The following is a 12,445-nucleotide window of genomic DNA, read 5'->3' as shown; positions in this document are numbered from 1 at the left end:
ATTTTAAAAACTGTGGTCATGGGAGGCTCAGATGGGTCATAACACACATCAGGTTGGTCATTTCCTGGGCTACATACCTTGCATAGAATAGCATTATACAAACAGGTTCTTTTTAGAGTCCTGGTGCACTTATAATCATCATAGAATAATAAGACTCTAGCAACTTCTTGTCCTACCTCAGTGACTTGATGTATACACTAGGAACAGTCCTCAGTCTGAGGAAGATCAGTTGAAATCCTTACTGTACAAGTCCAAATTTAAGGAAAATGAGTCCAGCGATGAGTTTTCTCATGCTTTGGCTGTGTGTGGACCAGTCAATTTCTGGGTGTGACTGGAGTAGGCCTTGTCGTCTTCCTCAGAGTCACTTTGCAGGAATTGGCGAAGATACTCCCGCCCACATACAGCTCACAGTCTACTGATGTTTAAGGATGGTCTCAGAGGTTGGGTCCACTAGAATAAACTGAGTCCAATACCTTTACACAGTTATGTTCAACTGGGCTCTCTGATACCAGGAGTAAGGTGGCGGGGTTTAGGGTGTTGCAAACTTCAATGGTTATGCAGGGATTTTCACATAGCAAACTTTGGTACTTGGTTAATCTAGCATTTGTTAGCCAATGACGTCCTTTGGTATTCATCAAAGTTACCACAGCGTGGGGGGCCTTTATATTCAGGTTTTTCCCAAGGGTTAGTTTATCTGCTTCTTGTGCTAACAGGGCTGTTGCTGCCAGGGCCCTTAGACATGGGGGCCAGCCTTTGGAAATCCTGTCTAGTTGTTTTGAGAGATAGGCCACTGGCCTTGGCCAAGGCCCCACAGTCTGGGTTAAAACTCCAACTGCCATTTTTTTTTCTTTTTGACACATAGAATGTGAAGGGTTTTGTCAGGTCAGGTAGCCCCAGGACTGGGGCTGACATGAGTTTTTCTTTTAAGTCATGAAAAGTTCGTTGTTGTTGGCTGTAATAGATGTAGTTTATCCAATTTATATTTTTATTAACTATCACCCACTAAAATATTGACTCAAATCCTGCAGCTATTCTCAAATCCTGAAGCTATTTGATGTCAAGCTTTAAATTGATCTGGTATTCCCTGTGGGACTCTAATTGTGTCTAAACAGACATGAGAGTCGAAAGACCCAAAAAGGGCTTCTAGGTTTACGATGTCTTATTTTTCCTCCCTCCAGTTGATGAAATGCCAGGGTGAAAGGGATAGCCAATTGGGCTAAAGCACAAGTGCCACTCCAGTTATTCGGCAGAGTGCCCAGTAAAGGTCCACCACAATACCACCACACATCCGCTTGGGGATGAACAAGGGCTGACTGATTGATAAGCTCTTGAAAATTCTTAAGCTCACTGCATCCCTTCAGGTCTCCAACAAATGCTAAGTCTCCTCCCTGCCGTGAAAGACACGAAGTGAACTTAGTGTTGGGAGATGGAGGTTGGATGGCCCTTGGTGGCTGACCTGCAGGGTGCCGGACTTTGGGATATAACAGACAGAGCTTGGCACGACTTGTTACTCCAGGCTGTAGAATCCTGGAAAACAGCTACCATGCAGCCCATGCCTGGTCAACTGGAGGACCACCTTAGTGGAAAGGGGAAAATCTGGGCTTCTGGCCTGCCATGTGCACAAGCATAACAATTGCTTTTGTTTAATGTGTAGATGGAATATTTGATCCATTCCAACCAGGCATTTGCATCTTGGTAACCTGTCTTAATTGCAAAAGTTTGTTTTAAGTCTTTAACTTCTATGATCCTCTAGTAAAATGAAGGTACGATTTTAGGAAATTATAAAAACTGGTTGGGGCAGTCCATCCTTGCTCTTTAGTGGTCCACAGAATGTTGGACCAATTACGGCATAAAAGCTTTACATTGGGGAGCAAGATTCCTGGTTGACACTGGAGTCTTTATCGAAATTTCCCTGGATTAAATGGTCCTAATTTACTAATGCCGAGTTGAAGAGAGTCAGGAGGGACAGAGGTACTTTTCTGAAGTAGAGAGCTGTCTTTGATTTGGCAAGTCCCCACAAGGTATAACAAGACAAGCATTAAATGCAACAGTTTGAGGTGAAATTGACTTGGTTATGTTAATAACTAGATGGTCAGCAATAGAGCTGAAATAGAGGAAAGAAGAAAGAGTAATAGAATAGATGAAAGAGTTAAATTTTTCTTAGCTTTAGTTTGGTAGGTTTTTCCCCTGGGACTACGGCCCACGACTCTGGAGGAGGTGGCACTTTCTTGACTCAGGTGTGATGAGTCCATCCTTTCTTCTCTATGTGAACAGCAGTCTCCGTGGTTAGCAGCACAAGGTAGGGTCCTCCCTAGGCTGGCTCAAGTTTCCTTTCTTTTCACCCTTTGGTGAGACCATGATCTTCAGGCTGGTGCTGGTTTACTGGAAAGTCTAGGGGTGGTACCTGTGCTAAAAGACTTTTAGTTTTGAGAGAAAGGGAAGTGGAAGATAAACCAAGTATATAATTTCTAAGAAATTGACCCTTTGTTTTAAACGTGGGGACAGCAGCAGAAGACTTTATAGCCCTTGGTGCCTTTCTACTGAGAAATTTCCTTTAGCACCTATTTTTATAAGTTTTTGGACCAAAGAAGCCAAACACCATTTTATATTTGACAATGCTTCCTGTATGATTTTTATACCAGATAAGCTAAATTTCACCTTTATATTAGTGTGCTATTAATGTTAAACTTAATTTTAATAAAACTTCGTATACATATTTATTTAATATTTAATGTCAGACCATAAGGTAAGATTTTTATAGACTCTTTAACCTTTTATAATCTTTGTGAAAGAGCAGGTTAGTGCTTTAAGAAAAGCCAATTGTGTTTTTACTTTAATGTCCAGTTCACAGAAAAACTAAATGATACCTCTTTAACTTTAGCTAATATGTTTATACACAGAATTTTTTTTTACAATTAATGTTTCAAAACTTGCTTAAACCTTCAAAACAAAAATAAAATTTAACCTTTTAATGTAGGTAAAAATTTACATTCTTATGCATCCTTATAATCCTTTTACCAAAGGTATATTTTACTTTCCTTATACACCTTGCACATAAACTGTTTTTTTTTTTTTTTTTTTCAGTAGTTTTATATTCAGGAGGCCTAGTTACTTTTAAATTATACAACATTTCTTGCATAAATTCTTTTTTTATAGCATTTTTCTCTTTCAAGACTTTTGCAGACAATTTTTCAACATGCCTCAACTTTCTGACTTATTACAAACATTTCTCTCTTTAAACAACCAGTTAATTTATTTCAGGACAAGAATTTACCATATAACACTCTTTTTACATAAATTCTGCCCCCCCTTTTTTCCCCCTTTTTTTTTGAAGATAACCATTCTTTTCCAAACTTGTCTGTGGACTAGACTGTCTAAGGCCGCAAGATTAGAAGTTATTGTCATGCGCGTCCCTGTGAAGAGACCACCAAACAGTGAAATGTCATCAGTTAAGGCAGGGCAGGGCCTATTCACTTCTTTTGTGATTCTTCAGTTTACTTCAGGCCATCTGGGCGTATACATGCAAGTCACAGAGGATGTGATGGCTTGGCTTGGGCTCAGAGGCCAGACAGTTACTATAATACATGTTACACTGTTAACTTTTAGCAAACTTTACTTTTGTTAAACATCTTGTCAGTTTGGGATTTCAATTATCCTTTGCTGTTCATAAGACCTTGTTTAGTCCAAATTAACTTAGAATTGGTCTAGATTGCATTTCCCCCCCCCTTCAATTACCTGGGAAGAAAAATCTACCATCCTGTCCTGAAGGGAGTTCCTCCTAGGTCTGGTCAGACCTTTGCATGGTAATTAAGAATTACATCCCCTGTTAGGAAACCTGCTGGGTTAAGGGAATTTTCAGTGGTTAATGTTAAATCATGTATATTTTTTTCCTTAGGATACTTCTGAACTGGTGAGGTGTGCTTACAATGAGGTTTCTTCTAAAAGTTATTTTTTACTTTCTTCTGTTATCAAAGTAGTTGCCACTACAGATGGAATGCATCTGGGCCATCCACAGGTTACTGGGTTAAGGATTTTTGATAGGAAGTTTACGAGTTATCAGTGGCCTCAGTGCTTTTGGGATACGCCCTTATTTACACTGACAACAAAGTGGTATTGGAGCGTTAATACCTTCAATTATCAATTATAGGTTTTTTGTTTTGTTTTATTTTGTTTCGTATTTTTATTGAGACGGAGTTTTGCTCTGTCACCCAGGCTGGAGTGCAGTGGCAGGATCTTGGCTTACTGCAAGCTCCGCTTCCTAGGTTCACGCCATTCTCCTGCCTCAGCCTGCTGAGTAGCTGAGACTACAGGCGTCCGCCACCATGCCCAGCTAATTTTTTGTATTTTTAGTAGAGATGGGGTTTCACTGTGTTAGCCAGGATGGTCTCGATCTCCTGACCTTGTGATCCACCCGCCTCAGCCTCCCAAAGTGCTGGGATTACAGGTGTGAGCCACTGCGCCCGCCCTATCAATTATACGTTTTAAATTTACCCTGGCTTTTAAAGGAATAGGGTACACTGTTTTTTGTTTTTGTCTTTGTTTTCTTCTTAACTACTTATGTATCTCTCCCTTTCTTTCTTCCTTTCTTTCTTTTTTCTTCCTTTTTCTCTTTGACTTTCCTTTTGCCTCTGTGTCTTTGTCTCTCTCTGCCTCTCTCTTTCTCTCTCTCTCTCCTTGACTCCCTCTTTGTCTCTCTGTCTCTTCCTCTTTCTCTGCTGGTCTTTCCTTGCCTCTTCCAGCCACTTATGCTGCTGTTCTCTCAACCAAACCACTGTGGGGGTGCCTATACCAGCTGTAACCAAGTGTCTCTGTATGGGAACTGATCTGGGTGCCCTGGCTTACAGGTTACTTTGTGCCATACCTTTGAAACAAGGGACCTGTCCAGGCTTCCTTCTGATGTCAACCCACCTCTAATGTTGGCCAGTCTATTTCATACAAAGTTCTAAGTTGTCATGGTGTCATAGTAACACTGTAATCTCCCTTAAATCCTTTCTTGAAATTTTTCAACACAGTTCCTAGTGGGGTGGGCTTACTTTGTGCCTGACCCATGCCTCTTCGAGACAAAACACCACGCTCACACCACATGCACACCACAAAATAAACAACGGGTAAAAAGGGCACACACATACTTTTACAGTTTACACCAAACCAGAATCAAAACCAAAATCAGAGTATCCAGAAATCCAAGCCAGGTCAAAACCAAAACCAAAGTATCAAGCAATCCAAGTCAAGTCAAAAACAAAACTGAAAGTGCTGATACAGGCACGCCATGGGTGGTCAGGCCATGCTTCCACTCAAATGGAGTGGGCAAGTTCCAAAGACTAGTCTTACCAAGTTTCAAATGTCCGGACTCCAAGTACCAGTTCCTTCCCAGTGTTCAGCCACTGTGTTGATCCTCCACGGTGGCCTGCCACATGCTGCTCTGGCAAGGTGTTCCATTGAAGCAATTGCCTAGCTGGGAGCGCTCTCAGGATCCGCGTCGCACAAGTTGGCCAGAGTCCCCCATAGGGATGCTCCACAGGGCAGGCCTAAGCCGCCTAAGGGGCTGCTTCGACCATCTGTCCGTTAATCACCTCGATTCCTGGTCAGGGAACCAAGAAATATAGCAGGACAAGCCGCAGATAAAACCCCTCAGACACCGAGTTAAAGAAGTAAGGACTTTATTTGGCCAGGAGCTTTGGCAAGACTCATATCTCCAGTAACCGAGCTCTTTGAGTGAGCAATTCTTGTCCCTTTTAAGTGCTCACAATTCTCAGGGGGTCGCTTGAGAGGGTCATGATCGATTGAGCAAGCAAGGGGTACATGACTGGGGGCTCCATGCACCAGCAATCAGAACAGAACAGAATGGGACAGGGATTTTTACAACGCTTTTCCATACAATGTCTGGAATCTATAGATAACATAACCAGTTAGGTCAGGGGTCGATCTTTAACCAGGTCCAGGGTGCAGTGCCAGGCTGTCTGCCTGTGGATTTCATTTCTGCCTTTTAGTTTTTACTTCTTCTTTATTTGGAGGCAGAAATTGGGCATAAGACAATACGAGGGGTGGTCTCCTCCCTTAACATATGTACAGTGAGAACAAGCAGGGGTGAGGCAGGGGAGGGGATAAAAAGGAAGATGGAAGAGTGGCCAAATTCTTGCTGAATCTAGGTGATGGGTTTATGGATAGTCACTGTACTATGCTCTTAGTTTTTCAAAAAATTTATCAAATTCTCTAAAAAAAGAGAGAGAGGAAACAGAAAGGGCCTGTGGGCTGGCCCTCCAGGCCAGAGAGTGTTTGGGGTTCAGGATTGGTAGGAGAGGGGCAGGCCCTGGATTTAGTAAAGCACAAGGTGGAAATGTAGCACAGAAGGGACCTTCTCATCAGAGGAAGGGCTCAGGTGGGCTGAGGGGGCCCCACAAGAAGGCCAGGTCTATGTGGAAGGAGGACCAGCAGGTAACATGGTCACCTTGTGGCACCTGGCCCGGCAGCCTGAGACACAGGTGTGGGTAAGGTGGGTCAACAGGTCCTGTGGAGGCCCTGTCAACAATGCACTGCGTTGGCAGGAAGCCAGTAGTCTGCTCTCCCAGGCCAGGGCCCCTCATGCTGTTGCACCAGGCCTGCCCCTCCCCATCTCAAGGAGGAGCTACCAGGAGGTCCTGCAGGCCAGCGGGCATACCCTTTCCCCATCCGCCTGTCTGTCCCTGCCCACCAAGGCCCAGCCCTCAGCCTCCCATGCTGATCAGGTGCTGGGGAGAGGCAGGGCTGAAATAGAACTGCACCACCTCCATGCACTGCTGCTCATGCTGGGGCTCTAAGGTCAGCCTGGGCAGCTGGAACCACTCAGCCTTGTCTAGCCTGCAGCTCAGAGTGAGGCTGCAGGAGACATATCCTTCTCCTGATGCTGGGGGCTCCTCCCCTAAAGAGAAGTCCCGCCCTGCCCTGGTCCCTGTATTGACTATGTTTCCAATTTCTGCAAACAATGCTTTAACACTTGCCTCTTATGTATATGCTGGACATACTTGGTTCTGCACCCTGATGATGGGCCTGAGTCACCTTGCCTTGGCCTTCTGCCTCCCTCATCAGTCCCTCACCCCTCGGGAAGAGTCCTCTTCCTGGGCAGGGGGCACTTTTCAAATACAAACCAACCAATCCAATGCTCACACCCTCAACCACCTCCTCTATGGGGCTGTCACACTCTGGCCACTATGGACTTGTCCTAATCACTCCAGGGCCAGGTATCAGACAATGAGGGACAGCCCCTCCTGCCCCAGGCCCTGAAATTATTCAAACCACCCAATCCTAAACCTGCTCGCCCTGCCTTACCTGTCCTTTCCCACAGAAACTACAGTAAAAACTCTTGCCCAACACTCCCTGTGCCATTCTTCTGCCTCAGGGCCAACCCCAGTGTTTTCCTGTGTGGCCCCTGTGGTCTGGCATGTGCACTTCTCTCCAGAACTGAGAGTAATAAACTAGCTTCTCAATGGCAATCATCTCCTGATCTATCAGCCTTCATGAACCTCAAATTTGCTATTAACACATGATATTTTAAACTAGTCCCGGCCGGGCATGGTGGCTCAAGCCTGTAATCCCAACAAATTGGGAGGCTGAGGCAGGTGGATCACCTGAGGTCAGGAGTTTGAGACCAGCCTGGCCAACATGGCGAAACCTTGTCTCTACTAAAACTACAAAAAATTAGCCAGGCATGGTGGCACGCACCTGTAATACCAGCTACTTGGGAGGCTGAGGCAGGAAAATCGCTTGAACCTGGGAGGCAGAAGTTGCAGTTAACTGAGATCGCACCACTGCATTCCAGCCTGGGCGACAGAGTGAGACTCTCAAAAAAAAAAAAAAAAAAAAAAAATTCCTTTCATATTTTTCTATATAAAACACTGCTTTAAGTTTTAATGTTTTTTTACCCAAAGACAGCCCAGTCTGTACCCTACTTGGGTAGATTTTACAAGCTAGTAAAACAACCCCTTTAGAGGCTGAGCATCCATGCCAGAGAGATCCATGGGGCCACTCCTCCATCTCCCACTGCATTCTCATGGCAGCTGCCACCAGAACTTCCAGGATCCTGATAAGGGGGACCACCTTGGCCCCTTCCCAGCTCCATCACCCTGACCCCCAGAGGCCTTCTCACCTGCACATTTGTTAGCATAGGTACTCAATGTCAATGTCCAGAGCAGGAGCCCAGGTTGACTGAAAGCCAGGAACGGCTATGAGCTGGGCCCCACTGGTGTAGGACAGGGCTGGGTCCACTGGGCTGGGGCTGTCACAATTCACTCTGCACACTGTATGACACCTCTCACCACACTGCGTGAGGAGGGTGCTGTGGCCTTCTTGGTGGATGAGAAGGAAGGATGGATGAGATGTTCTGTGGATTGCTGGAAGGGCTGGCAGAGGTCAGGACTGTTGGCCCTGCTGAGGGTTTCCTGCTGGGGGTGCAAAAGACCCACCACTCTAGCTGGGACAGAGCCCCTGGCAGGCACAGAAGCAGGGGGAGGCCTGGGGCTGGTTGCAGAAGACCTGGACACTCACTCCATGTGTCCTTGGGCATGTCCTGCCCTCCCTGGGCCTCAGTTTGCCACATAGATAGCAGGGTAGGGCAGGTTGTGTACTGCCAGAGCAGGGAGCCAAGCTGACTTTAGACTAGCCTTTGGGTCTGATTCCTCCTCTTATTCAGGAATCTGAAGAGACATCAATTCTGTCAGGCCCTGAAGAAGGGCCCTTCTCTGAGAAAGTCCCTCAACAGGTTTGTCACAGGTCCCCAAGACCACCCCAAGTTTCTGTGACTCTCTAGAGGAACTCACAGGACTCAGTACATAGTCATACCCATGGCTGAGACTTATTATAAAGAAAGGATACAGAGCAAAATCTGCAAAGGGAAAAGGCACATGAGGTGAAGTTGGAAGAAACCAGGCATGAGCTTCCAAGAGTCCTCTCCCAGCAGAGACAAGCAGACGTCACTGGATTCCCTCAACAATGAGTTGTGATGACACGTGTAGAATGCTATCTACCAGGGAAGCTCATAGAGACTTGGTGCCCAGGGTTCTTATCAGGGGCTGGTCTCTGCCTGGCACACACCAAAATTCCAAACTCCCAGAAGAAAGGCAGGTGCTTAGCATGAGCCATGTTGTTGTACAAACAGTTTAAGTGCAGGGAGGATCCCTACCTTTTATATGAACAAGAAATTGTTTGTCAGTCAAGTTCCCAGATGCCAGTCAGAAGCCAGCCTCAGGTGCTGTATCAGCTTCTGCACTGCAGAGCTCACAGCAACTGTGGTTTGATTCCAACTGGAGGGAAGATGAATAGACAGGAGAGGACAGAAATAGGGTGGTCAAGCATTCCAATTTGCCTGGGACTTGGGGCGGGGAAGGGTCAGGGAGCTTCCCAGGACAAGAGACTTTCTATGCTAAAACCAGGATGGCAAGTGGATAAGTTTCAACATGTGTTTTGGAGGGGTCAAGTATTCAAACCACAACAGACACTAACTACTTAGAGTTAGCATAGACCTCACAGATTAAGGGCTCAGTCCCACAAGACTACCCTCACTTCAGGTACCAGTCACAAGTAGTGGGTCCCACACTATCCACACTTCTGTTTGACTTGGCTGCAAAGCAAGGGTTCCCATGACCTCCTCTTCAGGTTTAGTAATTTGCTATAACAGCTCACAGAAGTCACAGGAACACTTCATGGCCTTATTCCATCTGGGCTGCTGGAACAAAATACCATAGACTGAGTAATTTATAAACCATAGAAATATATTGTTCACAGTTCTGGAGATTGGGAAGTCCAAGATCAAGACACCAGCAGCTTCAGTGTCTCGTAAGGGCTCTCTCCTTCATAGAAGGTAACTTCTTACTGTGTTCTCACATGGCAGAAGGAGAAAGGGACAACCATGCTTCCTCAGGCCTCTTCTATAAGGGCACTAATTCCATTCACCAGGGCTCCATCCTCATGACCTAATTACCTCCCAAAGGCCCCACCTCTTAATATCAACACTTTGGGGATTAGATTTGAACATGCAAATTTTGGAGGGACAAAATCAGATCATAGCATCTATGTTTACCAGTTTATTACAAAGTATATTTTAAAGGATTTAGATGAACATCTAGATTAAAAGGGTCTTAGGGGCCCAGCACGGTGGCTCACGCCTGTAATCCCAGTAGTTTCGGAGGCCAAGGGAGGCGGATCACGAGGCCAGGAGATCGAGACCATCCTGGCGAACACAGTGAAACCCCATCTCTCCTAAAAATACAAAAAATTACTGGGCATGGCAGCATGCGCCTGTAGTGCCAGCTACTTGGGAGGCTGAGGCAAGAGAATGGCGTGAACCCAGGAGGCAGAGCTTGTAGTGAGCTGAGATCGCACCACTGCACTCCAGCCTGGGCGACAGAGCCAGACTCCATCTCAAAATAAAAATAAAAATAATAAATAAATAGATAAATAGGGTCTTAGGGCCAGGTCCCAAAGGAAACTGTTCCTCTAATCACAACACTTCTGGAAGAATCTCAAGCTTCAGAGTTTCTGTTCCCATGGAGTTTGGGAGGTGACACCTTCCCAGCATGTGGATGCATTCACCAACTTGGAAGCTCTCTGAACCCCACTGTTAAGTTTTTATGAAGTTTCATTACCTAGGTATAATTTATAAAATCATTGGTTATTAGTAATGACAATCAAAAGAAGTGTTTTTATCTGAGGAATACAAGCTTCCTCTAAATTATTGGGCCCAAAAAGGGCATGAGAAAGAGACAGCAGTCACATCCCACTTCCTCCCTTTTGCTAAATCATCATCTTGAAGCTGCTTACTATGTGGACTCTAGACTGACTGCCCAAGTAGCTATAAATTAACCTAACAATACTGCATGCTGCACAACATAACTCATACCCTATCATTCAACAACATATAGCCATCACTAATCAATGTTATTTCTGTAAACCAATGAGGATTCCGGACAAACAACTTTTTATCGGCCCCATGCCTAGTCCCCTTTTTTGCCTTTAAAAACCTGCTTGTAACAAAGGCTGAATGAAGCTCATATCCAGGGTTACTTGTGTGTGTGTCTTCTGGGCAGCTGTCTTCATTTTGGTTCAAATGTAAACTCTCCACTTTTATTAATTTTGCCTCAGTTTCTTCTTTTAGATCAACTGTAATCAAATCAATCTCCAGCCTCTCTCCTCTCTCTAGAGGTTGGGAGGTGGAGCTAAAAGTTTCAGCCCTCTAATCACATGGTTAGTTTCTCTGACAATCAGCTCCCATCTTCCAAAAGCCACGTCATTAGTGGCATAAACTCAGGTATGGTTAAAAGGGGCTTATGATGAATAACAAGAGATGTCACTATCACTCAAGAAGTTACAAGGGTTTTACAAATGCCCATTAATGATAGCCTGGATAAAGAAAATGTGGTACATATACACCGTGGACTACTATGCAGCCATAAAAAGGAACAAGATCATGTCCTTTGCAGGAACATGGATGGAGCTGGAAGCCATTATCCTCAGCAAACTAACACAAGAACAGAAAACCAAACACTGCATTTTCACACTTATAAGTGGGAGCTGAACAATGAGAACACATGAACACAGGGAGGGGTACAACACACACTGGGTCCTGTCCACGGTGCAGGGAGAAGGGAGAGCATCAGGATAAATAACCAATGCATGCAGGTCTTAATACCTAGGTGATGAGTTGATACGTGCAGCAAACCACCATGGCACACGTTTACCTATGTAACAAACCTGCACGTCCTGCACATGTATCCTGGAACTTTACATTAAATTAAAAAACAAATGAAAAACATCAGGATAGCAATTCACTGGGGTGGAGGCATAAGAAAGAAGAGGAAACTCTCAGAAAATTGCAACAATATTGGTAATATTCTATTTCTTAAGTGGAGTAATGGGTTCACGGGTTTCTTTTTATAATTCTGCTTTGTAACTTTAGCATATATAAATTTATATATACACTATATATAATGTATATGTAGCATTTTATGAAAACAAATGACGTTGTCTTTATAAAATGCCTTAATGAAAACCTAAAAAAAAAAAAGTTACAAGGGTTTTAGAAGCTCTATGCAGAGACCACATATATATTTCTTATGTCACAGGTGGCTTTTAGTATATTCAGCGTTGTGCAACCATCCCTATTATCTAATTCCAGGACACTTTTACCATCCCAAGAAGAAATCTCAAACCTCACTCCCTATTTTCCCCATCTCAAGATCACACAGGTGACTCTTATCAATTCACCTATTCTGGACATTTCAAATATAAATGGAACTATACAATATGTGGCCTCATGTGTCTAGCTTCTTTCCCTTAGCATGTTTTCAAGGCTCCTTCCTCAACAAAACTCCACTAATTTGTCTAAAGTTTTTCTTTTAACAGATCTATAAATCTGTTGTAATATTGTCTTTTGACAGAAAACTTGTGAAGGATTTCGAGTAGAATTTGTGATAAA

This window comes from Piliocolobus tephrosceles, chromosome 8 (assembly GCF_002776525.5).
Source record: "Piliocolobus tephrosceles isolate RC106 chromosome 8, ASM277652v3, whole genome shotgun sequence".
In the NCBI taxonomy this organism is placed as follows: Eukaryota; Metazoa; Chordata; class Mammalia; order Primates; family Cercopithecidae; genus Piliocolobus; species Piliocolobus tephrosceles.
The sequence above is the reverse complement of the archived record's forward strand: the minus strand, read 5'-3'. Positions refer to the sequence as shown.